This window comes from Pteropus vampyrus, unplaced genomic scaffold (genome assembly GCF_000151845.1).
Source record: "Pteropus vampyrus isolate Shadow unplaced genomic scaffold, Pvam_2.0 Scaffold633, whole genome shotgun sequence".
Taxonomy (NCBI): Eukaryota; Metazoa; Chordata; class Mammalia; order Chiroptera; family Pteropodidae; genus Pteropus; species Pteropus vampyrus.
In genome coordinates, this window is record NW_011889414.1 from 725,904 (window position 1) to 753,095 (window position 27,192).

At 34.7% G+C, this 27,192-nt stretch overlaps 1 protein-coding gene and 1 pseudogene across 6 annotated transcripts in view; one reads left to right on the forward strand and one right to left on the reverse strand.

The window, feature by feature from the left end:
- The window catches only part of CBL (Cbl proto-oncogene), a 94,734-nt gene that overhangs the window by 18,398 nt on the left and 49,144 nt on the right, over nt 1–27,192 (forward strand). Inside the window, exon 1 of one of the 6 annotated variants that reach the window (XM_023525844.1) lies at nt 25,536–25,610. The exons of the other annotated variants lie outside the window; for them this stretch is intronic. The gene's annotated coding sequence lies outside the window, so the exon portion shown is untranslated. Of the gene's footprint in view, nt 1–25,535; nt 25,611–27,192 lie in introns of those variants that run through there. 6 annotated transcript variants of the gene reach the window in all.
- On the reverse strand, nt 3,395–3,513 carry LOC111733761 (annotated as a pseudogene).

A 27,192-nucleotide genomic window follows, 5' to 3' on the forward strand; every position in this document is an offset into this window, starting at 1 on the left:
CTACCACATTACTCAGGTTTGGTCCGGGGTATCAGTCTTTTCTTCTTAAAAAGATTTCTGGCAACTGAATTTGATGTATAGGAGCCTTTGTAACTTTTAGCTTGTATAAAATTAAACTTGATTCCTTTTAATTATTTCAATTTCATGACTTTTGTTAAAACCTTGACTCTATGGACCTTAGCTAAATAGTCATTTTGTATTGCTGAGTTTTAAGAAAATAATTTTACTTTATTAGGTACCAGAACTTTAAAAATTTATTTGCCATCTACAATGAACTAGAGTCTGTCTAATTCTAGGAGGTAAAAAAGAGAATTAAGCATTCAGTTATGATGTGATAAATGCTTTAATAGAGATATGTGCAAAATGCTGTGTGAACATAGTTTTGCCTAGCTACATCAGGAAGAGTGGCACAGAGGAAGTGTTATTTGAGCTAGAGTTTGAAGGGTAAGTAGGAATTTTCTAGGCAAGGAGTGGAGAAAAGACCTTCAGCACTGTGGCATGAAAATGCAGAGGCCCTGCATGTTTAAGGAACATGAGCAGTCTGATTTGGCTATAATTGGTGGAGATAGATAAGCTAGAAATACAGGTTGGAGTTAGATTGTAAAGAGCTGTTCTTTGATCTCTAGACCTTCTATAAATAATAGGCTGCCATAGAACAGTTTTTCTGAAAAGAGCATTTTTATAGTGAAATAAAAATTACAGACCTTCTGGTATTAGAGCATACTGAATATTGTTTAACATTTTTTTTTGTGACTGATGATAGTTTCTTACATAGAGGCAGTGTAGTATACTGGTTAAGAGGTTGGACTCTGAAGCCTACTGCCTGAGTTTGAATCTTTTTCCACTTAGCTATGTGACCCTTCAGTTTCCTCAACTATAAAATGAGATAATAATAGTACTTTCCTTGTAGGGTTGTTGGGAATTATTAAATGGATAACTAAATGTGTAGTACTTAGAGCAGTGGTTAGCACGTTGAAAGTGACAAATGGTAAGTAAAGGTAATATGTGACTTTCATTACTGTAAATGTAGATTATTTTATCAGTGATACCACTAGGAACTAATGAAATATATACACCAATTTGCCTTTACTAAATGGCTTCATACTATGCTTGCAAGTTCTTTTGCCTTTCTTAAAACTTTACTGTCAGTATGCCTGTCTGTATCAATTTCACTCCCCCTAATATGAAGCTTTTAATCTACTGTGGGCTTTGAATTCATATAACCAGGTTTGTACAAATTATATGTAAAGTGAGAATAAATTTCAGTTGAGAATCAAATTTTTAAAAAATAAAGTATGGCTTTACTATATGGCTTTTACTATGTCTTTACTATATGATCTTTATGATGTGTATTTTGGTTGCTTAGAGGCTTTTGTTCCTATTCAGTTTTTTAAATTGAGATATAGTTCACTGAAATACCGTAAAATTCATCCTTTTAAAGAATTGTATACTTTATGGTTTTTAGTGTGTTAATAAAGTTGTGTAAACATCAGCACTGTCTCATTCCAGAACATTTCCATCACCCCAGAAAGAAATCCCATACTCATTAGCAGTCACTCCCCATTCCACACTCCTGCTCTCTCTACTCCAGCCCTTGGCAATCACTAATATCAACTTTCTGTAGATTTACATGTTCTAAAAATTTCCTATAAGTAGAATCATGTAATAGTAGCCTTTTTTGTCTGGCTTCTTTCACTTAGCATGTTTTCACAATTTATCCATGTTCAGTACTTCATTCTTTTTATGGCTAAATAATTTTTCATTGTATGGATATGTACCACATTTTGATTATGGATATTTGGGTGGTTTCCATTATTGACTATTATGAAGAATACTGCTATGATCATTTTTGAACAAGGTTTTGTGTGACTATATGTTTTCAGTTCTCTTGGGTATACACCTAGGAGTGGAATTTGCTGGGTCATATGGTAATTTTACGTTTAATTTTTTGAGGAACCACCAAGCTGTTTTCCACAGCAGCTATACCATTTTGTATTTCCCTAGCAATGTATGAGGGTTCCAATTCTTCATCAATAGTTGTTATTGTTTTTTTCTTTATTATAGCCACCCTGATGGGTGTGAAGTGGATAGCTCATTGTGGTTTGGATTTTCATTTCCTTAACGAGTAATAATGTTAGTATCTTTTCATGTGCTTATTGGCCCTTTTTTTGAGATGTGTTGTCTTTATTGTTGAGATGTAAGTGATCTTTACATTGCTAGATACTAGACTCTTATCAGATATATGATTTAAAAAACTTTACTCCCATTCTGTGGGTCTTCTTTTCACTTTCTTGATAGTATCATTTAAAGTACAAAAGTTTTTAATGTTGATGAGGTCCAATATTCTTTCTTTGGTTACTTGTGCTTTTGATATCATACCTAAGAAACCATTGCCTAATTCAAAGTCAAGATTATGCCTATGATCATTTTAAGTTAACTTTTTATGCCCTATATGGTATATAGTGATAGGACTTGAGTTGGACCTGTAGATCAATTTGGGGAGTATTGCCATCTAAACAATACCAAGGCTTTCAATCTATGAACATGGGATGTCTTTCCATTTATTTAGGTCTTCTTTAACTTCTTTCAGCAGCATTTTGTAGTTTTCAGTGTACAGGTCTTTTGCCTTGGTTAAATTTATTCCTATTTTGTTCTTTCTGATGCTATTATAAATACAATTGTTTTCTTAATTTCATTTTTGGATAGTTTGTTGCTGCTGTATAGAATACATTGATTTTCGTATGTCGATCTTGTATCCATCAACTCTGCAGAACTCATTTACTGGTTGGTTCTGTTAGTTTTTTAGTGGATTCCTTAGAATTTTTTACAAACAAGATCATGTCATGTGCAAATAGTGATAGTTTTACTTCTTCCTTTCCTTTGTGGATGCCTTTTATTTCTTTTCCTGCCTAACTGCTCTAGCTTGAACCTCATGTTGAATAGGACCTTATGTTGGATAGAAGTGGTGGGAGCAGACATTCTTGCCTTGTTCCTGGTATTAGGAGGAAAGCTTTCAATCTTTCCATACCATTGAGTATGATGTTAGTTGTGAAATCTGTTTTTTTCCCCCTAGGTTTTAAAACTTTATTTGCATATTAAAAATTGTGCATTTCAGTAATTAAAACCATTTGAACAACAACAAAATGGTACTCTGATTTAACTACAGTTTACAGCCTGCAGGACACCTTGGACTAGCTTGGATTTTACTTAAGATTTCACTGCCGCCACTCAGATTCTGCCTCCACCAACATGCATGTTTTTTTCCTTTCCCACTAGCCACACAGGCAGATGAGAGAGACAGGGGTAGCCTTCATTGTCAGTAGTTCTTTGATGTGAAAAAGGGCAGCACAGTCATTTAAACTTGATCCAACCTCTTTGCATCTTTTTTTTTTCTTGTCTGCGGTACCCGGTCTTCCTAGGTGGTCTCCCATCCAAGTACTAACCAGGCCTGACCCTGCTTAGCTTCCGAGATCAGGCGAGATCGGGCATGTTCAGGGTGGCATGGCAGTAGACTCTTTGTATCTTACAAAGTTAAACAGCTAAAAGAAGTAAAATAAGATGGTAATGCTTGTGGAATATAAAGTGCATGTTGGCGGTACGTGCCTCATTACGATTCGCCTACTTGCTTCTCTACTTCAGTCGTTTCTTTTGAAGTCAGTGGATTTTTCTCTTGCGTTTCTGTCTTCAGTTTCAACTTATCAAATTTCTCAATCTCAGCCACGTTGGTTTGTCATACTTGGTTGCAGAGGAAGCTGAGTGAGGCACACGAACGAGTGAGTTGGATCTGCCCAGTGGCAGTTGCAGAGTGCCAGTTGCGACATTTTCATGGACATCCTTCACGAGGTTGAGAATGTTTCCGTTTATTTCTTGTTTGTTCGATTTTTTTCTTTTTATCATGAAAGGTCTCATAGGACTTTTGTGCTTGGTTCCTGATTTTTCTTCTTGGAAGAAAGAAATTTGTAGACTTGTAAAATTCTAGTAAAAGTGACTATCTTAAATTGGAACAAGGGCAAGAATATAAGTAAGCCTCAAGAATAACTGAAACCAGGGTTGAAAATGCTGCCAAGACTCTATCTGCTATCTGCATTCTCTCAATGCAGATTAATGTTTAAATTGCAGGAAAATCTATCCTCTGCTACACCCAAGATTTAAATCTTATGGGTTTCCAGTATAACAGAATGTCTGACATGTAGTCAGTTTTAACTGTGGCTTGGTATAGATCAAATAATTATCCCTGGAGCAATCAATTCTGGGAAGAAAAACTAAGTGCTGTGATTAGTCCAGCATGTATCAAGTGTCACCTCTAGATGAACCTGTTGTGGCTTAGAGAACGTATCTGTTTCCCCAGAGCCATGTGCATGAGGGAATTTGTTCCATGAGGGAATTTGCTGGAGATTGAGGAGTTAATCCCTTAAATAATCTCTAGAAGAGTATATATAAGTGTATCTATCAGTACATAATATAGTTGCTTCCTCTCTTTTAGGGAGGATATTAGATGAATTAATTTCTCTAAAGATAATTAGCCCTAATTTTTCTTAGTCTTTATAAAAAATGAATTAAGCAAAAACTATAATCTGCTTTCTTATCTTTGATCTTGAATTGTAGTTTTTGCACCTGTTTTTGTTGATGCACAGGGTGTTACAGCAGAAGCTGAATGGGATTGTATACAGTGCAGTTAATTTGCAAATGTTACTATTTTATTATTGTATCCATTTCAGAAGTAAGATAAAACTTTTCTAACTATATTACCTTTTTAGAGGTAATTTTAAGTGGACATGATCAAGATTGGTTTTGTTGTATTCAGCTAGGAATCATTCAGAAATAACTAAAAGCTCCTGTGATAACCACTTATTAAAGTAAAAACTAGTATTAGGTATTTTCTCTGGGGTAGACACTGCCCTAGGAGCAGTGATAGAGCAGTAAATAGGACAAACATAGTCTTTTCTCTCATGAAGCTTATAACCTTATAATCTCTCTTTTTGCATTCGTTTCCAAAACATAACCTCTAAACCAGTTTTTTCTGTTGGTTTTCAAATTATCCTCCAATGGAATAGCAGTGTTTCTCAAACAAGAAAGAAGTGTTTGTGCCGCTATAGTCTTTCCCTAGCACCCCAAAAATAGGTGTCAATAAGTGTGTCAAATCCCATTAGTAGATAATAGTAGCTTATATCTTTGTGTTGAGAAGTTTGGGTTTGATGGGAAAAGATTCCCACTTAGATTAGGAATGCTCTTCTCACAGTTGGGAAAAGGGCAGCACCATGCTCCTGTGTCTGTTTTGTCCAGGAGAGCAATGATAATGGCTTGAACCAAAGTGGTGGTAATAGAGATGGAAAAAAGTGAACAGTACTTGATGCATTTTAAATTTAGGGACATATGACCTGTTAATGAATTGGGTAGGTTTTTGGTTTGAACAACTGGATAGGTGGTACAGTGAGATGTCATAGAAAGATATTAGACAGGGGAAAGACATGCTCTGGCTTTTTTTTTTTTTTTTTTTTACACAATGACAGTATTGGCTGCTGTGTAGGAAATGGATTAAGCTTATAGCAGTAGCAGTGATGGAAGTAGAGGGATAGGTTACAAGGTTTTTGCTGTAGGCCATATCCTAGAGATGAAATAACTTAGACTAGGGAAGAGAAAGTTGACAGGAAGGAAATTGGACAGATAGGAGACAGACTGGAATTAGAATCAATAAGAATTACTGGTAGGTTGGATAAGAGGAAGATGGAAAAGGATGACAGGGAAGAATCAAGGATGACTTGTAGGTTTCTGGTCTTTAACTCTGCCAGTGGCAACAACCTTTACTAAAATGGGGGAATTCAGAGTATGGATGTGGATAGAACTAAATTGAGAGTGAAGGGAATCGATTTCTGTTTTGGACATGTTTGAAAGAGTTTTATGAGCTATCTAAGGCAACATGTCAAGCAGGCAATTGGCTATATTTGAGTTTAGCGTTCAGAGGGAGAGGTCTGAAGTAGAGGTAAAAATTTAGTGGTATTCAGAAAAGTATTTAAAGCCATGAGAGTGGACAGAATAGTCAGGAATGGAGATTCAACAGGTGGCACCACTGTGGGAGAAAGAAAAGAAAGAATAAATTGAAATACCCAACAAAGAAAATTAAAAAACAAACACCCCCCCCCAATGGAAAATGAAATGAATAATCTACAAAATAAGAAATAAAAAATACCAAATATGAACATTAAAAGAACAATCCGGTTTACTAGTCTTAAAATAATTTTGTTTTGGCCCGCAAAATTGGCAAAAAACAAAACAAACACAAAAAACCCCCAGAAAACCTACTGATACTCAGTGTCAGGAAAATGACTACTCACATACCTTACTGTGATAGGAATGAAATTGGTTTAGACTTTTTGTGTGTGTGGGGCGGGGAAGGGCGGGCGTATTTAGAAAGATTTAGAATTTTGCTCAGTATTTCCACATTTAGGAATTTATCGAAAGGAAGTGAGAAGGAATTTGGGTTGAAGTATAGCTACAGAGAGCTGTTCATTAAGATGCTTTATGTAATAGAGAAAAACTAGAAACAACCTAAATGTTCAGTATCAGAAGATGAATTATATAAATAACAGAAGCTATGGTGCACTATGTAGACATTAAAAATTTTTGTTGATTAAGGTTAATAGTAGGCAAACAATGTATTAAAGAAATAGGTGAAGGTGGTCAAAAGGTACAGACTTGCAGTTATAAGATAACTCCTGGGGATGTAAAGTACAATTTGGTGACTATGATATTTCTATAAAAGAAAAAGAAGTCTACAGAATTGTATATATAACTAATAAGATCTCATTTCTGTAAAAAGTATTTAAAAATATAGTAAAAAAACCCCAGAAGAAATGATACCAAAATGTTGATAGTAGTTGTTTCTAGGTATTGAAATTAGAAGTAGTTTTAATTTTTTTTTTCTGTTTACATTTTCTAAATTTTCTACAATGAATATGTAATCAGTCAAATTATTTTTAAAAGAAGAAAAAACTGTGATACTTCTTAGGTGATAGCATGGATTCACAAGGCCAATCTGAAAAACTTTCCATTTATTGCAGCAACATAATTGGTCAATTTGGTTGATCCAAGTCAGATACAGTACTAAGTCCTCCATCTTGAGAAGCTAGATAGCTTAGTCGAAATGGACAGGGAGAAGTTTAATGAAAGTGAACAGTCACATTTAGTTCTTAACACCACATGTACAACAGTCCAGACAACCATAAGTTACTAAGGTTTAAATGTTAACACATCTAAACATTCTAAGAAAAGTAAAATCTTTAATTAGAAAATCTAAGGGTATGCTATGTATTAGTGCCTAAAGTACCTGGTCATCTAAAATTTTTGTTTATTAATATAGGTTTTTTTTTAACTTTTTGGTTTCAAGACCTGTTTACATTCTCAAAATCACTGAAGATATCAAAGAACTTTTGTTATATCTATCAATATTTACCATATTCAATATTAAAACCAAGAAATTTAAAAATATTTAAATAGTTAAAATAACATTTAAACAACATTGAAAAACAATAGTAAGCCCATTACATGTTAACATGAAAACATTTTTATGGAAAATGTTTTTAAATTTTTACGTTTTTACAAGTCTTTTAAAATCACCTCAGTGAACATTTTGTACTTTGTTACATTAAAATCCATGATCTGTCTTGCACTTGGAATTAATCTTTTACCCATGCATGATTTTGTAACAGTAGGCATTGGTCACTTGAAAAATATTGGTTCATTAGATTATGTAGATTTTCCAAGTATTGACATATCATTATACATTCATTAATTAAATCTCACTGGAAAAGTTTTATTGGGAGAGCTCATGGTGGTGGATGTAAATTTTCCAAAATTCTAATTTTTGCTTTAAAGCTTGAGAGTCTTATCCCAGCAACAAAAAACTATCAGTTGTTTTCCTTAAAGTGACAGGTCACTTTATTTATGTTGGAGAAACTGTCTGCCAAATACCCAAGTCTGAGTAACCATACTTTGTCAATTAGTCATTCTTTTAAGTAAAAATGGTGTTTCATGCCATATAAAAATCTTACTCAATGGTGAAAGACTGAGAGCTTTCTTCCTAATACCAGGAACAAGGCAAGAATGTCTGCTCTCACCACTTCTATTCAACATAGGTTTTATTCAACATATGAGGTTCTAGCTAGAGCAGTTAGGCAGGAAAAAGAAATAAAAGGCATCCACAAAGGAAAAGAGGAAGTAAAACTATTTGCACATGATATTGTTTGTAAAAAAAATCCTAAGGAATCCACTAAAAAACTAATAGAACCAACCAGTAAATGAGTTCTGCAGAGTTGCTGGATACAAGATCAACATAAAAAATCAATTGTATTCTATACAGCAGCAACAAACTATCCAAAAATGAAATTAAGAAAACAATTGCATTTATAATAGCATCAGAAAGAATAAAATAGGAATAAATTTAACCGAGGCAAGATTCGTACACTGAAAACTACAAAATGTTGCTGAAAGGAGTTAAAGAAGACCTAAATAAATGGAAAGACACCTCATGTTCATAGATTGAAAGCCTTAGTATTGTTTAAATGGCAGCATTCCCCAAATTGATCTGCAGGTCCAATGCAATTCCTATCAGTATTCCAGCTGCCCTTTTGCAGAAATTGACAAGCCTATCCTAAAATTCATAAAGAATCTTGAGGAACATGGAATAGCCAAAACAATCTTGAAAAATAAAGTTTGAGGACTCACACTTCTTGATTTCAAAGCTTTACTACAAAGCCACAGGAATCAAGATGGTGTGGTACTGGCATAAGGACGGACATACAGACTATTCAATGGAATAGAATAGAGAGCCCAGAAATAAACCCTTACACATATGGTCAGTTGATTTTCAACAAGGATGCCAAGACCATTCAAAGGGGGAAAAGACAGTCTTTTCAACAAATGGTGCTGGGGAAACTAGATATCTATATGCAAAAGAATGAAGTTGAACCCTTACCATATAGCATATATAAAAATTAACATGATTAAAGACCTAAATTTAAGAGCTAAAAATATAAAACTCTTAGGAGAAAACAGGTGAAATCTTTATAACCTTGGATTGAGCAATGATTTTTTGAGTATGACACCAAAGCATAGACAATAAAAGAAACAATAGATCATTTGGACTCCATCAAAATTTAAAACTTTATGCATCAAAGGACACTAATGAGAATGAACACACAGCCTACAAATTGGGAGGAAATATTTGCAAATCAAATATTTGATACGGAATTAACATCCAGAATAGTAAAGAACTACTAAACTCAACAACAACAAAAAACCTGTTGAAAAAATGAGCAAAAAATATGAATAGACATTTCTTCAAAGAAAATACACAATTGGCCAGTAAGCACATGAGAAGATAATCAGTATCAGTCATTAGAGAAATGCAATTCAAAACCACTAGTTAACCACTTTATACCCATTGGGATGGCTATTATCAAAAAAGGGTAACTAACAAGTGTTGACAAAGATATGAAGACATTGAAACCCATGTGTATTGCTGGTGGTGATGTAAAGTGGTGCAATCACTGTGTAAAACAGTTTGGCGGTTCCTCAAAAAGTTGAAAATAAAATTACCATATGACCCAGCCATTCTTCTTAGGTATTTACCCAAAAGAATTGAAAGCAGAGACTTGAACAGATATTTGTACACATATGTTCATAGCATTCATAATAGCCAAAAGGTAGAAACAACCCAAGTGTCCTTCAGCAGACGAATGAATAAACAAAATGTGGTCTATACATACAATAGAATATTATCCAGCTATGAAAAGAAAAGAAATTCTGATACATGCTACCACATAGATGACCCTTAAAAACATTATGCTAAGTGAAAAAAGCCAGATAGAAAAGGACAGCTGTAGACACAGAAATTACAGTAGAGATTACTGGGGACTGGGTAGAGGGAGAATAGGTAGTTACTGCTGATTCCGTTGGGATGATGAAAAAATTCTAGAAATCAGTAGGGGTGGTAGTTAAACAACATTGTAAATGTACTTAATGCTACTGATTTGTACACTTAAAAATAGTTAAAATAGTTTACAAAAAATGTTCTGTGAAGAAAGGACCACTTAACTAACCATTGCAGAAGAGCTCAGAGGACAACCATCATTACAACAGAAGTGCTTTTTGTATACTTCTCATTTTGTCACATAGAATATTTAAAAAGTCCTAAACAGTTGAGATTTAATAAAATTAGTAATCTTTCATGCTTCATCAAGGACATTCTTATGTGCAACTAGCCTTTTACTTTTACTGCAAGTTGTGGTGAAGAATACAGTGACTACACATACAGTTTAGTGCTACTATTTTGATTAATGTTGAAGCACCAGCGGGCTCCCACCATTGCTTTGTACGGTCAGTGTAAATATCAGTACAGTGGAAAAGACAAATCGTGTTTTCGTATTACTATGGAAATAATTTTAACATTACAGACTCCCTGAAAGGGTCTCACAGACTTCCAGTGACAGTGTAGCACACTTTGAGAACCGTTGTATAAATATATACATTTTAAAAATGCTATAGTCATATGATAGGGAATTAAGAAAGTAGTGAGTGATTGACGCTACTGTCATTTTGGTGTTGTTCCTTCTAGTCTCTTAAAGAGTAAGCTTTTCATGATGTTATACCATTCTAATATGGCTTTATAATTCTGGAGCAAGGCAAGCTAATCCTATCTTTTGTGGTTGAACCGGTATACATTTCAAAGGAACAGAATATCAAGGCTGGTAAAAAGATATTAATAAGTGTCCTATGGATAGTTTGTAGCTGCTTAGATTCCTCTGTTGAGGGGTTTAGTGGGAAAAGTTTCTAGGGTGGATTAGAAGTGTCTTCTTTGGACATGGGAAAGAGGTATGAGAGGACGCTGATTTGTTCTCTGTATTCTTTTAGTCTAAAATTTATAGTTTCCACCAAATTTGAAAATTTGTATTCAAAAAATTTTTTTCATTCCCTTTTTTCTGCTTTACTTTAGAGGACTCCATTTGTATGTATATTTGGCCACTTGAAGTTGTTTCATAGGCCACAGATGCTCTCTTCATTTTTCCCATTGTTTTATTTTGGGTAGTTGGTATCGCTCTGTTTTCAAGTTAATTGATCTTTTCTTCTGCAGTATTTATTTAATCTGTTGCACATCTTTTCTATTTTAGTTTTCATTTCCAAAAGTTAGATTTGGATCTTTTTAATGTCTTCCATGTACTTACCACATGCAAATCTTTCTCTACTTTTTTGTACATGTGGAATATAATTATAATAAGTATTTTGATATCCTTGTCTGTTAATGCTGTCATTTGTGTTGCTTATGGATTTAATTCTATTGATTTTTTTTTTCATTCTCACTAAGAGTCATATTTTCTAACTTCATTGCATGCTTAGTAATTTTTGATTGGATGCCAGACATTGTTAATTTTACCTTGTTACATGCTGGATTTCGTATTCTTATAAATATTCTTGAGCTTCGTTCTGGGACACTACTGAGTTACTTGGAATAGTTTGATCCTTTTAAAGTTTGTTAGGCTAAACTAGAAGAGCTTTTAATCTAGGGCTAATTCTCCTCCCACTCCATGCTCTCTGAATTACAAGATTTTTTTCCCCTCCTCTCTGTGTGAGAGCTGGGGAATGTTCTTTCTGCTCCTGTCCTCTGTTTGAGAACTGGGGAATGAAAAGAACTCTGCTCCTTTTCAGGTGGTTCTTTCCCCAGCCTCAGGTATTTTCCTGTGCTGATGTGTGCTCAGCTGAAGACTTAGAAGGCCCCCTTTGTAGATCTCCAGAACTTGCTCTCTGTCTAGCTCTCTTCTGTCTTGTGTTCTGGATGGAGAACTCCAACTTCCATGGCTTCCCCAGATACAGTTCTCCCTCAACTCAGAGAGACTGTCGGATTTGCCTGGGTTCTCCCTCCCAGTGTTGAGCCCTGGAAGCTTTTCAGGCAGTAAGTTCAGCCAGTCATAAGGTTCACCTCATTTGTTTCCCCTCTCTGAGAGATCAAGGTCCTCTGCTGCCTAATGTCCAATGTCTGGAAACGTGTTATTTCATATGTTTTGTCCAATTTTTTAGTTCTTTCAGATGGGAGGATAAATTCATTCTCTGGATTTTCTCCTCCCTTCCCCACTGGGGAAGAATTATGAAAATAGCATCCCATTCAAAATATATATTTTCTTTTTTTAAAAAAATATTTTTTTGTTTTTCAGTTACAGTTGGCACATGATATTATATGAGTTTCAAGTATATAATATAATGATTAAATACATAACTTACAAAGTAATCATTCTGATAAATCTAGTACCCATCGGACACTGTACATATTTATTACAACATTGTTGACTATATTGCTTACGCTGTACACTCACTACATACCCATGACTATTTTGTAACTACCAATTTGTACCTCTTAATCTCTTCCCCTTTTTTACAACCCTCCCCACCCCGACCTCCCTCCCATCTGGCAACCATCAAAATGTTCTCTGTATCTGTGAGTTTGTTTCTGTTTTGTTTGTTAGTTCGTTCTTTCGATTCCATATGTAACTGAAATCATATGGCATTTGTCTTTCTCTGTCTTACTTCACTCAGCATAATACCCTCTAGGTCCATCCATGTTGTCTCAGATTTCATTCTTTTATATGGCTGAGTCATATTCCATTGAACGTATGTACCACTTCATCTTATCCATTGCATTTATCGATGGACACTTAAGTTGCGTCCATATCTTGGTTATTGTAAATAATGCTGCAATGAACATGAATTTGCATGTCCCTTTGAAGCACTGTTTTCGGTTTATTTGGATAAATGCCCAGAAGTGGGATTACTGGGTCATTGTCTCTTGTTATAGCCTTTGTTTTAAAGTCTATATTGTCGGATATAAGTTTGCTACCCCAGCTTTTTTGTTTGTTTCCATTCACGAAATATCTTTTTCCATCCCTTACTTTCAGTCTGTGTGTGTCTTGATCTGAAAGGATTCTCTTGTAGGCAGCATATGTAAGGAAGGGTCTTGTTATCTTATCCATTCAGCCATCCTATGTCTTTTGATTGGAGCATTTAATTCCTTTACATTAAAATAATTATTGATAGATGTGTAGTTATTGCCATTTTATTATTCATATTTTCGATCTTTTTTCTTCTTAAAGAACTCTCTTTAACATATCTTGTAATACTGGTTTGGTAGTGATGAACTCCTTTTGCTTTTTCTTGTCTGAGAAGCTCCCTACCTGTCCTTCGATTCTAAAGGATAGCTCTACTGGGTAGAGTAATCTTGGTCATATGTCCTTGCTTTTTAGCACTTTGGATATTTCATGCCAATCCCTTCTGGCTTGCAAAGTTTCTGTTGAGAAATCAGCTGACAGTCTTATGAGAGCTCCCTTGTAGGTAACTAACAGCTTTTCTCTTACTACTTTTAAGACTCTCTCTTTGTCTTTAACCTTTGGCATTTTAATTATGATGTTTCTTGGTGTGGCCTCTTTGGATTCATCTTGTTTGAGACTCTGCACTTCCTGGGCTTGTTCATCTATTTCCTCTGCCAGGTTAGGGAAGTTTTCCGTCATTATTTCCCCAAATAGGTTTTCAATTCCTCTCTCTCTTCTTCTGGTACCCCTGTTGTGTGCATGTTGGTACACTTGATGTTGTCCCAGAGTCCCCTTAAACTATCCTAATTTTTTAAGGATTCTTTTTTTTTCTTGTTGCTGTTCCGTTTGGGTGTTTTCTGCTACCTTACCTTCTAAATTGCTGATTGGATTCTCTGTTTCATCTAATCTACTGTTGATTCCCTCTAAGATATTCTTCATTTTGGTTATTGTATTCTTCATTTCTGACTGGTTCTTTTTTATGTTTCCTACTCCAGTTTTGTGTTTTCTGTCTCTTCGTTGAAGTTCTCACTGAGTTCATCTACTCTTCCCCTGAGTTCATTGACCATCCTTATAAGTGTTTCGAGCTCTGCATCTGGTAGATTGCTTATCTCCATTGTTTTTTTTCTGGAGCTTTGTTCTCTTCTTTCATTTGGGACATGTTTCTTTATCTCCTCATTTTTGCTGCCTCCCTGCATTTGTTTCTATGTATTACATACGGTTGCTATGTCTCCCAGTGTTAGTAGAGTGGCCTTATGTAGTAGGTGTCCTGTGGAGCCCGGTGGAGCAGTCTCTCTGATCACCTGAGCTGGGTGCTCCAGGTATGTCCTTTGTATGGGTTGTATGTGCCCTCCTATTATAGTTGAAACTTGATTGCTGTTGGCTCATCAGTGGGATCAATACCCTTAGACTAATTAGTTGTGAGGACTGGCCATGACTACAGTGGAGGAGCTTTTGTGCACGGGCAGACCCCACAGAGCAGGATTAGCTTTAGCAAGTCTCTGTGGTGCCTGTCTAGTCTGTCCTTAAGTGGGTCATCCTCAGATTTGGCCCTGAGTAGTGTTTCCAGACCCCGAGATGTGCTGTTGCGAGGGCCTCTTGGGGTGGGCTTGCCATAGGCCAAGTTCAGCTGTAGCTTGTGCCCTGCCTTAGGCTGTCTGGCATAAGCCACCAAACAATTTTCAGTTGGCCACCACCACTAGCCATCTTGGAGGTGCTGTAAGAGGCCAAGCCCCAAACCGAGACCAGCTGCTGCTGGGTGGGCTTGGGGCTGTTCAGTAAGAGATAGAGGGTATGCCAAAGCCAGATGCTGTTTGGGTTTTGTGAACGTTTTAGAGATTTTAGTACAATCTGCATCATGAACCAAGACAGACCATTTGTATGGAAAAGCTTTTTGTATGGAAGCGGCTTGGGTGGGTCAGCAGATTGGGTGGGGCAGGGTCTCAGGGAATCATCAGAGCCGGGGGCAACCGGTGTTAGCCAGGTTGATAGAGACTCAGAATTGGAATCAGTCTGCACCTGTACGCTAGGTTGCAGGGAGAGCTCAACAAAGGGCCAATAGATTCTGCCAGCACTTCTGTCTGGGAGAAAGTTGCCCCTGAAGCCAAACAATTTCGTTTCTCCCCATATGTTCCTGGTGCCTTTCGAGCTGCTGCCCCTGCACTGGAGCTCAAAGCAAGTTAGTCCGTCAGCAACTAAGTCTATGTGAGGATCATTTAAGGGGAACACCTGGGACTCCCACAACCTTCTGACGTACTTTGTTCCAGTGTGCGCTGGTTTTCACAGCCAAAAGTTGTGGATACTTCTCTTCTTGGCACTGGTGCTCCAGGCTGGGGAGCCTGGAGTGTGGCTGGGAACCCTCACTCCTCTGGGGAAATCTCCACAACTGAGATATCCATCTTGATATTTTAACTGTCACACGTGAGTATGGGACCAGCCTGTTCTATGTCTCCACTCCTCCTGTCAGTCTTAAGGTGGCTTCTTCTGTATGTCCTTAGTTGTAGGACTTCTGTTCAGCTAGACTTTAGGTGATTTTCAATGATGGCTGTTCTGTAGTCTAGTTGTAATTTTGATATGGTCCTGAGAGGAGGCAAGCATAATGTTTACCTATTCTGCCATCTTGACCAGGACCCAGTCTTTGTATTTTCATCTTGGCTGAAAAGAGTCTCAGTCTAAAATTTAATTTGGGATTTCCCCAAATTCAGATACATTTAATGTTTATCAGATGCTTGCTGAATACCTGAAAATTTCAAAACTTAGTCTAATCTTCCTCACTCACTCTCTACCTTGTCACATAGATTAATTGAACACTTATCTATTTGCCAGGTGCTATGTATTTATTGTTGAGCAAAATTAACTTGGCCTTTGATTTTTTCGTAAGGACTTTTTTTTTTCTTCTTACTTTATAGATTTAGAAACATGTAGCTAGTAAGTGCCAGAACCTTTTTTATTTTTTAAAGCTCATCTCCCAAATGTTTATTACCAATTTACTTTGGTTTTCTTTGTTTAAATATAAAGGAATAGTGACTATATATTTCATTCAGTATTACAGAAATGATCCCTGGAGGCCATACTTTAAGTACCATATGAAATAGTAAACTATATAAACTTAGAGAAGTTAAAACATATTTTAAGAGGCATGTCTTTTGAACTCAAAAATATTCAGTAGTGTAGTTTACCACAGAATTATGTATTCATATAACAAGAGAATTTCACTCAAAATATTTCTAATAGGACATTGGCTTGGTTATGCACCTAGAGAGAGGGACAGTGAAGATACCCTCCTCCCCTCAAAGAATCAAATGTTAACTTTTATAAAACCAGAGCAGAGCATTATGGAGAGGTAGGCAGTGCATGTCAAGTAAGTAGAATGCACAAAAGCTTTTTCTCATCACGTTGCTTTAATTGTGCCAACCAAAGACATGCTTTAAAACCTTAATACTTGTGCAGTCTAAAACTACATTTAAATTACAAATCTTCAAGCAGAAGCTGGAAAGCTGGGCTACAAGAATGTCTTTTTGCCAGGCCATAGTATACAATGTCGCAAATGCTTACTAGAGATACCTAGTAGTATGAAAATGTTGGAAGCATTGTGAACTTTAATCCTGGCAACCTATTTTAAAAAAATTTTACTTATTGTATATTGAACTTGCAATGTATGTTTTCTTCAGAAAGCTTAAATTCAGTGTATTAAATTTGTTAAACAAATGGAATAAAAAACATTCGTTAGCATTTTTTTCCCTCTCTTTGTTTAAACCTCCCTCTCTTCCTTTTATGTGCAAAACACCCATCTGTCTTAGTGCCTAATAAAATGTATCTAGGTGGTTGAAATCCAGGTTGAAGAGTTCAGAGTTAATATTTCTTAATTTGTTTCATTCTAATTCTTATGGCATTTTTTCTCAGATTATTTACATTTAAAATAATTAGTTGAATATTTTATTTTCTCTATAAAGTTGAACCACATAGATAATCGTGATCCTTCCTCTTCTGTTGCCCTAACTGCAAAGAGCGTGATTAGAAAGCCACTTAGGAAGAAAGTCTTCCATCGTCTTTTGTGTTAACAGGGAGCTAAATTCCCTTGACATGAACCTTTTGTGCAGGGCTCAGAGTTTCATGTTCATCATCTCTTGTCTTCTACTCAGTCATCTATCTCATCTTGATTTTACTTCTGTAGTATCTCTCATTTGTCTTATTTTACTACCCATGTTCAAGCTCCCATTACCTTCCGACTGCAGTACTATCCTAATTGATTTCTCTGCTTTGTCATTTCCCCTGTAATTCATCTTGCATACTGCTGTCATTTATGGCCTTAAAACAGATTGGATATCATTCCCATTTCTAAACCCTAATGACTTCCCACTGCATTTGTAATCTCTCTCACACTGAGAGTGTATCTCTACATTTTGAGTCCCGCTGATGTTTTTCAGTTTTGTCATATGCTACTATGATTCTACATTCTAGACACACCAGTCTATTTGCCAGTCCCTCCTTGCACTCTTCTGCTGAGCCTTTGCTTTAGTCATTCCCTTGGCCTAGAATCCCTTTCCTTCCCATACTGTCTATTGAAATTCTGTTTTTCCTTAAAGTCCAAGATGGCTCCTAAATTATACTAGTTTTAGTTAGTGGTTCTTTCACTCATGTTCTTGTGACACTTTGTTTTTGTTTAGTTTGCCAAATTCTACCCAAGTATGTGAGTCTGCTTTGATAACCAACTGGCTAGACAGGTCCAGGAAGACTTTCTTTACTACGTTATCTGACATTGTCTTTGTTTAAAGTTTCTTAAATGTATGTTAAATTTAGTAAAATACTACTAAATACTAAGTACTACTAACTAACTAAAATACTAATACCAGAGTTTCATACACAGAATTAGAACTTGAAGAGGATTATTTTTAATGGAAATACATTAGGAAAATGGCAGTGATGAAGTCTTCTCTGCTTTTGATCCCTCCAAACAGTTTTAGATTCAGATAGATAAAGAAAATTCCATGTTCTTTCCCAAGTTTTGAGAGCAGCAGAATTTAGTAGGTACTCTATATTTGTTCAGAGAAACCCTGTGTTTAAGCGGAAATGGATGTCTGGTGTGTCATATACTCAAGAATTAAATATTAATGATAACTAGATCGACTTTCTACATATTTAATTAGATTCCATTACAGTTGTTTCCTATTCAATATAAATTGTTTTGTCTATATACTTTTAAATTTATTTTTTAAGTTCATGAGATGAGCCTTCTGAAAGGTGGTGTGTTTTTGTTATTGTAGGGAGGATATGAGAAGTTTTGGAGGTTTCTGCATTACGTTACCGATATACCGTAAAATTCTTATGGAATTAGTAAAGAGAACTAGTAACCACTTATCAGGGTTAATATATTTTTAGCTGTGGAGAAATGCTTCAGTGTATGTAATTTACATAGTGGTCTTTCAGATTTTGGGTTGAGTAAATTCAAAGGTTATTTTGAAATATAGAGAAATCTGATTATATTCTTGAACTCTTTAAGAAATGATGTTATAGCACCATAAGTTAATGTAGCTTTTCACCGTGATTTTAAAACTATTTTTGTTTTTTTTCAACCATACTAAAAACCAACGGTATTAACTTATAAATATCATGCCTTGATAATTTGTGCTTTAATAAAAATGTATCACATTAATCGTTTAAAAATATCGACTCTAGTATAAGTGATCAGTTTTAACCCATTTCCTGTTTAGAAAAAAAAAGTGCAGCTCACTGCCAGCGTTAATTTTACATAAACATGCTCTTTGATGCTAAAGCAAATCTGACTGATTTTCAGTGTGAAATTAAAATCTAAAAACTGTTCTGGGAGTATTTCTAAATAGAGTTTGTCTCTAATTCTAATGTAACAGAAATGTATGCATAAATTGGATTCATCAAATGAATCTTTGGCTAACAACTGTTTGAGAATGATGTTAATTTAGCATCATGTGGGGAATGGTACGTTTCCTAGGATTTGACATCAGCAATCGAATTACTGTATTTTGTAAATGGAAATACCACTGCTAAAAATGGAATGCTATACATAGAATGACGTCATTTGTTTCCAAAGACTATTGATATACTAGAGCATTGTGAAAATAATGATAAAAGTGAGATATTTCGTGGCAAACTTTGGGGGTAAGGTTAGGACTGTAATCTGCGAGTTATCTCAGAGTAAATGCTGCAGCGGCAAGCGCCGCTGGCAAGTATTCTTGAGCAAATGGGAAAAGGGTTAAGTGAGTTAAGAAAGAAGGAATATATCTGTGAAAATATTTTCTGGTCAGTAGTAACTATACAGTGGAGAAGCATGGCAAACACTCACTGCCTTAAGCAAGTGGTCAAGGTTAGTATCACCAGCGATGTCATTTGGGCTTATGTACCCCCTGATATGATAAGAAGGGCACTTCCCTGCTGTGGTATTCTTTCTGTAAACTCAACCTCAGTCAAAATATGAGAAAAACATCAGCTAAACACAAATTGAAAGTTCTACAGAATACCTGACCAGTACTTCTCAAAACCGTTAAGGTCATGGAAAACAAGAAAAGACTAAAAAACTGTCACAGACCAGAGGAGACTAAGGAAATTTGACGAATAAATGTAATCCTAGATTGGATCCTGGAGCAGACAAGGACATTAATAGAAAAAACTGATGAAACCTAATAAGAGTCTAGGTTTAGTTAACAGGACTAACTGATGTTGGTGTCTTAGTTTTGACAGATGTTATCACACTAATATAATGGTAATATTAAGGGAAACTAAAACTGAATGAGGAGTGTATGGGAACACTCTGTACTATCTTTGTAACTTTTCTGTAAACCTAAAATTCCAAAATAAAAAGTTTATTGAAAAAAATCAGTTATATTTTCCAATTCAAGCTACAGATTTTATTGAACGACTTAAGTGCAAGGCAATGTGCTCACGATTGCAGGGGTTAAAGAGTATAAAATACCTTCCCTGCCCCTGCCCTTAAGGAGTTGTCATCCAACTAGGGAGTAAGACAACTGATACAAAGTAGAACATGATGGAGCCTGTGCAAAGTATGAACAAGATGCAGTTGGTGGAGTGGGAAGGTGTACAGTGTTGGAGTATAGATACTAAATGAAGACTGGTAAACCTGTCTTCCCCAACACACACACCAAGGAAATAGCATTTGAAATCAACTTTGTATAGGCAGGATTTCAGTAACCATAGTTACTGGAAAGGAAATACTGTGTCATAACAAATGATCCTGGGCTCTTGAATCAGACAGACCTGCTCTGCTACTTACTAGCTCTTATGACCTTGGGCAAGTTATTTAATGTCCCTAAGTCTTTGTTTTTCATTTGTAAAATAGGATAATTCCTACTGCACAGCATTATTAACAGTCAAATGAAATATACATGTAGTTTTGCAAAGTATCTGATACATATATAGTAAGCTCTTAATGTTAACTATTAAGAGATGGAGAGAGGCATATATTTTTGTAACACTATTACTGGGCGACCTGGAAAGGATATAATGGGAAAAGATAGAATGTTTTGGGAAATATTGAGCAGTATATATTTAGAAAGGTGAGTCGGGATCATACTGTGAGTGCTTTGACTTATAAACTGAGCAATTTGAATTTTTTGGTGCTTATTGGGAAGTCATTGAAGATTTTTCTATAGGGGGAGTAAGGAGACTGGGTCACTTTTAAAGTTAATTTGATAAAAGCATGAGGGGAGTGCTGGCTGCTGGTTTTCCTTATACTTGGTGAATTAGATTAGCATTCCTTTAGCTTTAGATTCTGTGAAACAGCTGAGGATGTTCTGGGTTATTAATGTTGTGTGAAGGTAATCTGTTACCATATAGCTTAGGGGTCTCAAAAGCAGGACAATGAGTATAGTATCAATTGTACTTAATATGTTTTTAGTAAAAAAGATTATTGGTATTTTTAGATATATTAGCTTAGAACTCCTTTTGTAAGTGATGCTGTTCATTTTACTCTTTTTTAAAGCAGTTTAAGCAGATAAAAGTTAAACAGTACTTCATTGACTTCCTGTGAAGCTTTTGTTGAAACAAATTCCGTTGTATCTATTTTTAAAGCTGATTACTGTGAGTAGAGGATGCTGCTATTGAGTTATGAATGTCATCTCAGTATGTTCTCTCTCACTCAGCATTCTTTGGATGACACTAGTGTTTGTATGTAAGGTTTTTGGAGTCTACTGAATAGGAAAAGCAGTGTAGTTATCACCGAAATGGTACCAACTAAATGAAATACTTAAAAGCATTGATAATTTCACCATTCAACAATATAATTAATTTGTCATTGTCTATATGAGTTCTTCAGCCCACACCATGGCTGAATGGCAAAGAATGGGTTATATTGTGACCTCGTTTTGTTAATATTTCACAACTCCAAAATGATATCAGCTTGTTTATCATTGTCTTAAAAATGTTAATCATTTTGACAATTTCCCACTGGAAGTACAGGATCATTATTAGGTTCACAAATACTTTAAATATAGATTTCAATGTAAATTATTGAGGTTTTTCTCCCAATGTTTTATTATGAATTTTTTCAAACATACAGAAAAGTTGAAAGAATATACCTATCACTTAGATTCTACAATTAACAAAATTATTGTTTTTAAAAAGAAAGTTCTGCTTTCTTCTCTTTTTAAAAATCAAACTTTTTTGGGTCTTTGAGTAATTTTCACATGAGAATATTTTGAAATGTCTGAGATGATTTTTGATGTTTCTGTGCTATTTATTCAGAAATTATAAAATTCTTTGAGTAAAATAATTAACATATTCTGGGATTTAGCCTTAGCCAATCTCTCGTGTCAGAGTAAATAACAGTATTTTAGTTTATCAGATTAGATTAATCTTTCAGGCCCCATATATGGTTAATATAATGAATTGTTCATTTAAATTTCATAAGATATAAATTCATTTAAATATTTGGCAGGCAGGAATAAAATATACTTAAAAAATTATTATTTCTTGGGTATAATTTCTAGTCCTAGGTCATATAAGGACAAGTACTAGCTTTCTCTTGTCTTTCTTCTTCAACCCTCTTATGAAATTGCCAAAGTTAAGGTTTCAAATCAATGATATAGCATAAATTTACTCATTTTTATACTTGGGATGAATTTTAAGAGTAATTGGTTTCAGCTTCCTTATATTCCATCTGAGGCAACAGAGCATTAAGCCCAGAGAGGTTAAATAACTGCCCAAAGACACAATAAGTTAATGGGAAATCAGGAAATATATTTTAGATCTCTAGTTGTCAGGTACTTTTTTGTAGAAGGAATAAAGAAAGCATGCTTGTCAATTACAGAATTTATCTCTGAATGTCAAAATGGAGTTTCAAAAAAATGTAACCCTAAGTGAGAATATCTTTATAAATACATTAGACTAATTGTTTTACAGGTTATCGTTTTTTTTCTGGAAGACCTCAGTCCCTTAATATTCATTTCTCAACCATCTTTTTCTTCTTGAAACTGTTATTGTACTTCTAAGGGATTTTCATTAAAACAAAAAAGTGTGGTTATACTCTCAGTACTTTTATTAAACAATAAATACCTTTTAATATTAGGGGTTAATGTATTTCCCCATACTATTTTTATTTTTCCATTTCCTCTTTCTCTGCAAAGTACTTTGTGGCCAAGAGTTAGTTACAAGATAGCTTTTTTTTTCTTTTCTTTTTTTTTCCCCCAGTATTTCATGTAGTAGTAAGCTCACTTGTCAATATCATTTGAGGAGTTTTCTTTTTCTCATATTCATATAAAGCCCACTTATCCACATTCATGCTTGATCTATAGAAATGGTGATTGTTATTCCTATCAAGTTGTATTTTTTTTTTACTTTTGAAGCTAAAACAGGAGCTATAAATGCTTATTTAATTTTTAATATTTGTAAGTATTGGTGATATATAAATCTTAGTTCCTTATTACCTGAAATTATATACAGAAAAATGTATACTGTTATTTTAGGCTTGAGGTACATTGACTTTGAGAGTAGAACTTGAGATAGAGGGAAAAGAACTGACAGGACTTGAACTTAAAGAAAAAATTTACACTACATACAGAATTAGCATTTGATTAGGAGGAAGTTGTAAGAGGGGAAGAGGAATATGGAAGCTATAGAGTAGAAATTTTAGTTCCTTGGATATAGATGTTTAGAGTTAAAAGTAGTCAAAATAACCTCCTTCAAATACTGAGTTAAAGAAAAACCTGTATTGCTACTACTAGAAATGAAGAAAAGTTTTCTCTTGAGGGCATTTACAAAAAATTGAACAGTTTTGTTCTTTTGTGGATCTTTGGAGAATTGTTTGAACATATTGTATGAATTGAGGTAACTGTTGAGAGAATTTTGAGAAGTATTGATTACTTTGTAATAAGCCCAAATATATCCATCATGTCTTATTCTAAGTTCACATGGTTAGACAGATTCTGCTGATTAAATTCTACCCTCCATACTGTAGACACTGAGCCATAGGCCTAAGGCCTTAAAATGTCATTGAACAGAATTTCAGCTTGGATCAGTTGTAAAATGCTCTGACTCATGGGCTTTTATAGATTCTTTATTTCCTCTTAAGAAATGTGATGCTTATAGTGCATATCTCTGTTGGTTTTAAGAAATGTAAGCTGGCTTTTTGGAGGGATGCATCCCTGATTAGGAAAGTGTCTTAAATTGATTTTCAGTAACTATTTCAGTCAGCACTTTGAACTGCTCTTAGATACCTGGTGCCATTATAGCCTATGGTCAATAACTTTCCTTTTTTGTGGCTTACTTCACAAATTAAGAAAGCTTTCTGTCCATTATTTTTTTGGTATCTGTATTTTATCTCTGGTCTAGCTAGCATAGTGCTAGATACCTGGTAGATTCTCAGTGGAAAATTATTTGAAGAGTCAAAGATTCTGAGAAGGCCCAAACATCTCAAGACTCACTTCCTGTCTTTACTTCAGACTTGGCTTAAAAATTAACACTCAGAGAAGTTCCTAAGACCATCTTCTCAAAAATGGCAATCCTATATGACTTTCTCATAAGCTGCCTTGTTTTTCTTCGAAGCACTTTTATTTCACCAGCTGATACTTCTCCCCTGGGAATTTAAATGTCATAAAACCAGGAATTTTGTTTTGTTCATTGTATCCATTTTTAGTGCCTAGTAAATTGTAGGCAGTCAAATGTTTTCTGAAGGTATAATAAAGGTTAGAAATTGTACCAGATGCCCAAGGGGACATAAATACACATCAGAAATGAATTCAGCTCTTGTGCACACAAGTAACTATAGTACAAGATGGGTTCAGGTGACTAAGAGAACTGCAGTGAAAATGCTGGGAGTATTTTAGGGGTTTATTACTTCTAGCTGGCTTCTTAAGAAATGACATTTAAGCTGGGTCTTATTTCATACTAGGGAAACAAGCAGAGGATCAGAGGTAGGAAAAGTGAATACATATAGTAGTACATATAAGAAAAGGTGAACTATTCAATTTGGCTAAAATATACCAGTGAAGAACTAAGAAATTAGTTAGAAAGGTAGGTTAGAGCCATGTCAATGGAAAGTCTTAAAATCAAAGCTGAGTTTGGATTTTGTCCCATTGGCACTGTGGAAATTGTTTTTTTGCTTCCTTAAAAGGAGTTATATGTGGTATTATTGGACGTGCATAGAAAGAGACTGAAGTTTAAATTATGAGGTAGGTAGGTGAACATAGTAGCAAGGAGTGTATATTAGAATAATAATGTAATTCAAAGGTAGGATTGATAATGGTCAGCAAATTGACAAGTGAGGCATGAAGAATACGGGAAATGGAAGAAGCCAAGATGAGTCCAAGGTTTTGAACTTGTTGAAAGTAAGATGGTGTTGTCATTAAATAGAGAAATAGGAAACATGAAGAAAGAACGGATTTGAGAAGGAAGATTGGTTTAATTTTTAACATCTGGCTTTGAAGTGGCTAGCATTTGAATGGAGAAATGTAGGCAGATGGAAAGCTACTAAGGCCTAAGATTTGGGGATGGTTTGCAAAGTAGTGTTTGAAGCCTTGAGACTAAAAGGAAAATAGCAGAGATCAAATTTTTGGGAAATAGCTCTATTAAGAGAATAGGGAGAAAAGGCAATGGAAGAACAAACCAAGTAAGAGAACCAAGAGAGGACAACATTGGAGAAATCAGGAAAGATATTTTCAGGAAGAAGTAAGACACAAAACATTTTTCCAGAAAGAACTCTGTTGTAATCTAGGAAGTGTGATATATATTTTTTTCTGTCATATCATACATTATCTTGCTGTACAGTTTAGCATAGTTCTTTATACATAGTAGATTTTGACAGTTTAGCATATCTTAAGGTATTCATGGAGTCTTACCTACCTATCTTTAAGAATTAACCTTTGGCAGAATGTTATATTAATATCGAGGCTCAGTGCATTATGCAGTCTGGTGTCTTGCTGAAAACCTGTGCTTTCCAGATTTTCTACCAAGTTATTTGATTCAGAGTCCCTCTGTGGTATATTCTTGATCTTTTCTATTATTTTTAAAACAGTAAAAGTCGTAACCAGCAATAAGTGAAGGATCTCAGAGTACAATGTGGAAAACAGTTAATGGAGTTTAGGCATTGAATAAGTGCTTGTATTTTTGTCTTACACTTGAGCTATTTAACATATGAATTATTTTAGACTATCTTCAAAGAATATTTTTTTTATCACTTCTATAGGTGCTTTCAGAAAGTAAATAGGAAACTATAAAGAAAATAACTTGCTACAAGTACAAGAAGACAAATATAAAAAAACCGAAGCTGATTTGTTGGTAAGCTGACTGGAAAGATTTCAGCAGCATTTAGCAGAAAAGTTAGGACTAGAGAAACTTGGTTACTTCAGTGCAGTATTTTATCCAGGAGAGACAAAGATGAGACTTACTGTGACTCTTCAGTATAGTATAAAAAGGAAAATTTCTCTCTATTAAAGAGAATTTTTAGGTAATCAAATTTGATCACAAATTGACTTGAAATTTTATGGTCCACCTGTATCACGAGAATAGACTTTTGAAAACATAAATACTAATTATTGAGACAAGAGAAAATAAGCAAGGATAAACAGAAGCTGATTTAGTGTATAACAATATCTAAAGCATCTGTATCTTGTTCTGTGTGATAATAGCATTAAAGATAAATCGAATAAAATACATGTCTAAAAGTGGAGATATTATCTGGTGTGTTGAATTTGTATTGTGTGGCATCCTTATAATTCACATCCATTAAATAGAGATTATTAGAATAAAGTTAACTAAAAAAAAGATAGAGTTACTAATTGTTAAAACAGTATTAGCATATGCACTTATGTAGAAAATTTTACATAGTGTGGATGTTAACATTTCATTTTCATTAAAGAGATGTTGTTTTTGTAAAACAACTCTTTCAGGTCTGATTTAGTGAAAATATTTGTTAGGTCCGGATATTTAAATAGTCCTTTTTATTGAGAATTTACATTTATTTTTTTATTGGATTAGTTGTATGGTGATTTAAAAAATCCGGAATAGCTTATGCAAAGCAGGAAATAACATGTTTTACTTTCCTAGCATTTCTTTTCTCTTGTGAGTTGAATAGTTATAGCAGTGTACAAGTTCTTATACTTATTTGTTGAATTCTCTTACTGTCATCCTAAAATAGTAAATTTATTCATGTTAATTTATGCTAAGAGTCATTAGGCCTGATTAAGATTCAAAGCCTTAAAATATATTATTGTTAATTTTTTTTCTTACTTACTATACAACATCTATTTGAATGGAGGGAATAGGAGTGGACCTAGTTGACTGGAATGGTCTTTCTGCTATTATATTTGCATCTTTCATATGATGTTAGGGCAAAAACAGTTTCTGAAGCCCTTCTTTGAACAATGATAATATAAAGTACAGTTGACCCTTGAACAACACAGGCATTAAGGGTGCCTACCCCTGACCCATGCAGTTGAAAATCCATGTGTAACTTTGACTCCCCAAAACCTGAACTACTAATAACCTGCAGTAGCCTTATTGATAACATAAGCAATTAACACATATTTTATATATGTATTATATTCTGTATTCTTACAATAAAGTAAGCTAGAGAAAAGAAAATGTTAAAATTATAAGGAAGAGAAAATACATTTACTGTACTATATATATTGGAAAAAAAAATTCTCATGTAAATGGACCCACGCAGTCCAAACCCATGTTGTTCAAGGTTCACCTGTATTTAATATCGTCAGTAGCACACATTCTTTCCTTTCTTCTTCCCTGGTTTACTATATCTTTGAATAATATTGGCCAGAAAATATATTTGAAGAGGGTTTTTATAAATGTATTTTAATATTTATGTATTATACACGTGGTGAATTCAGTGCATTTAAGATAA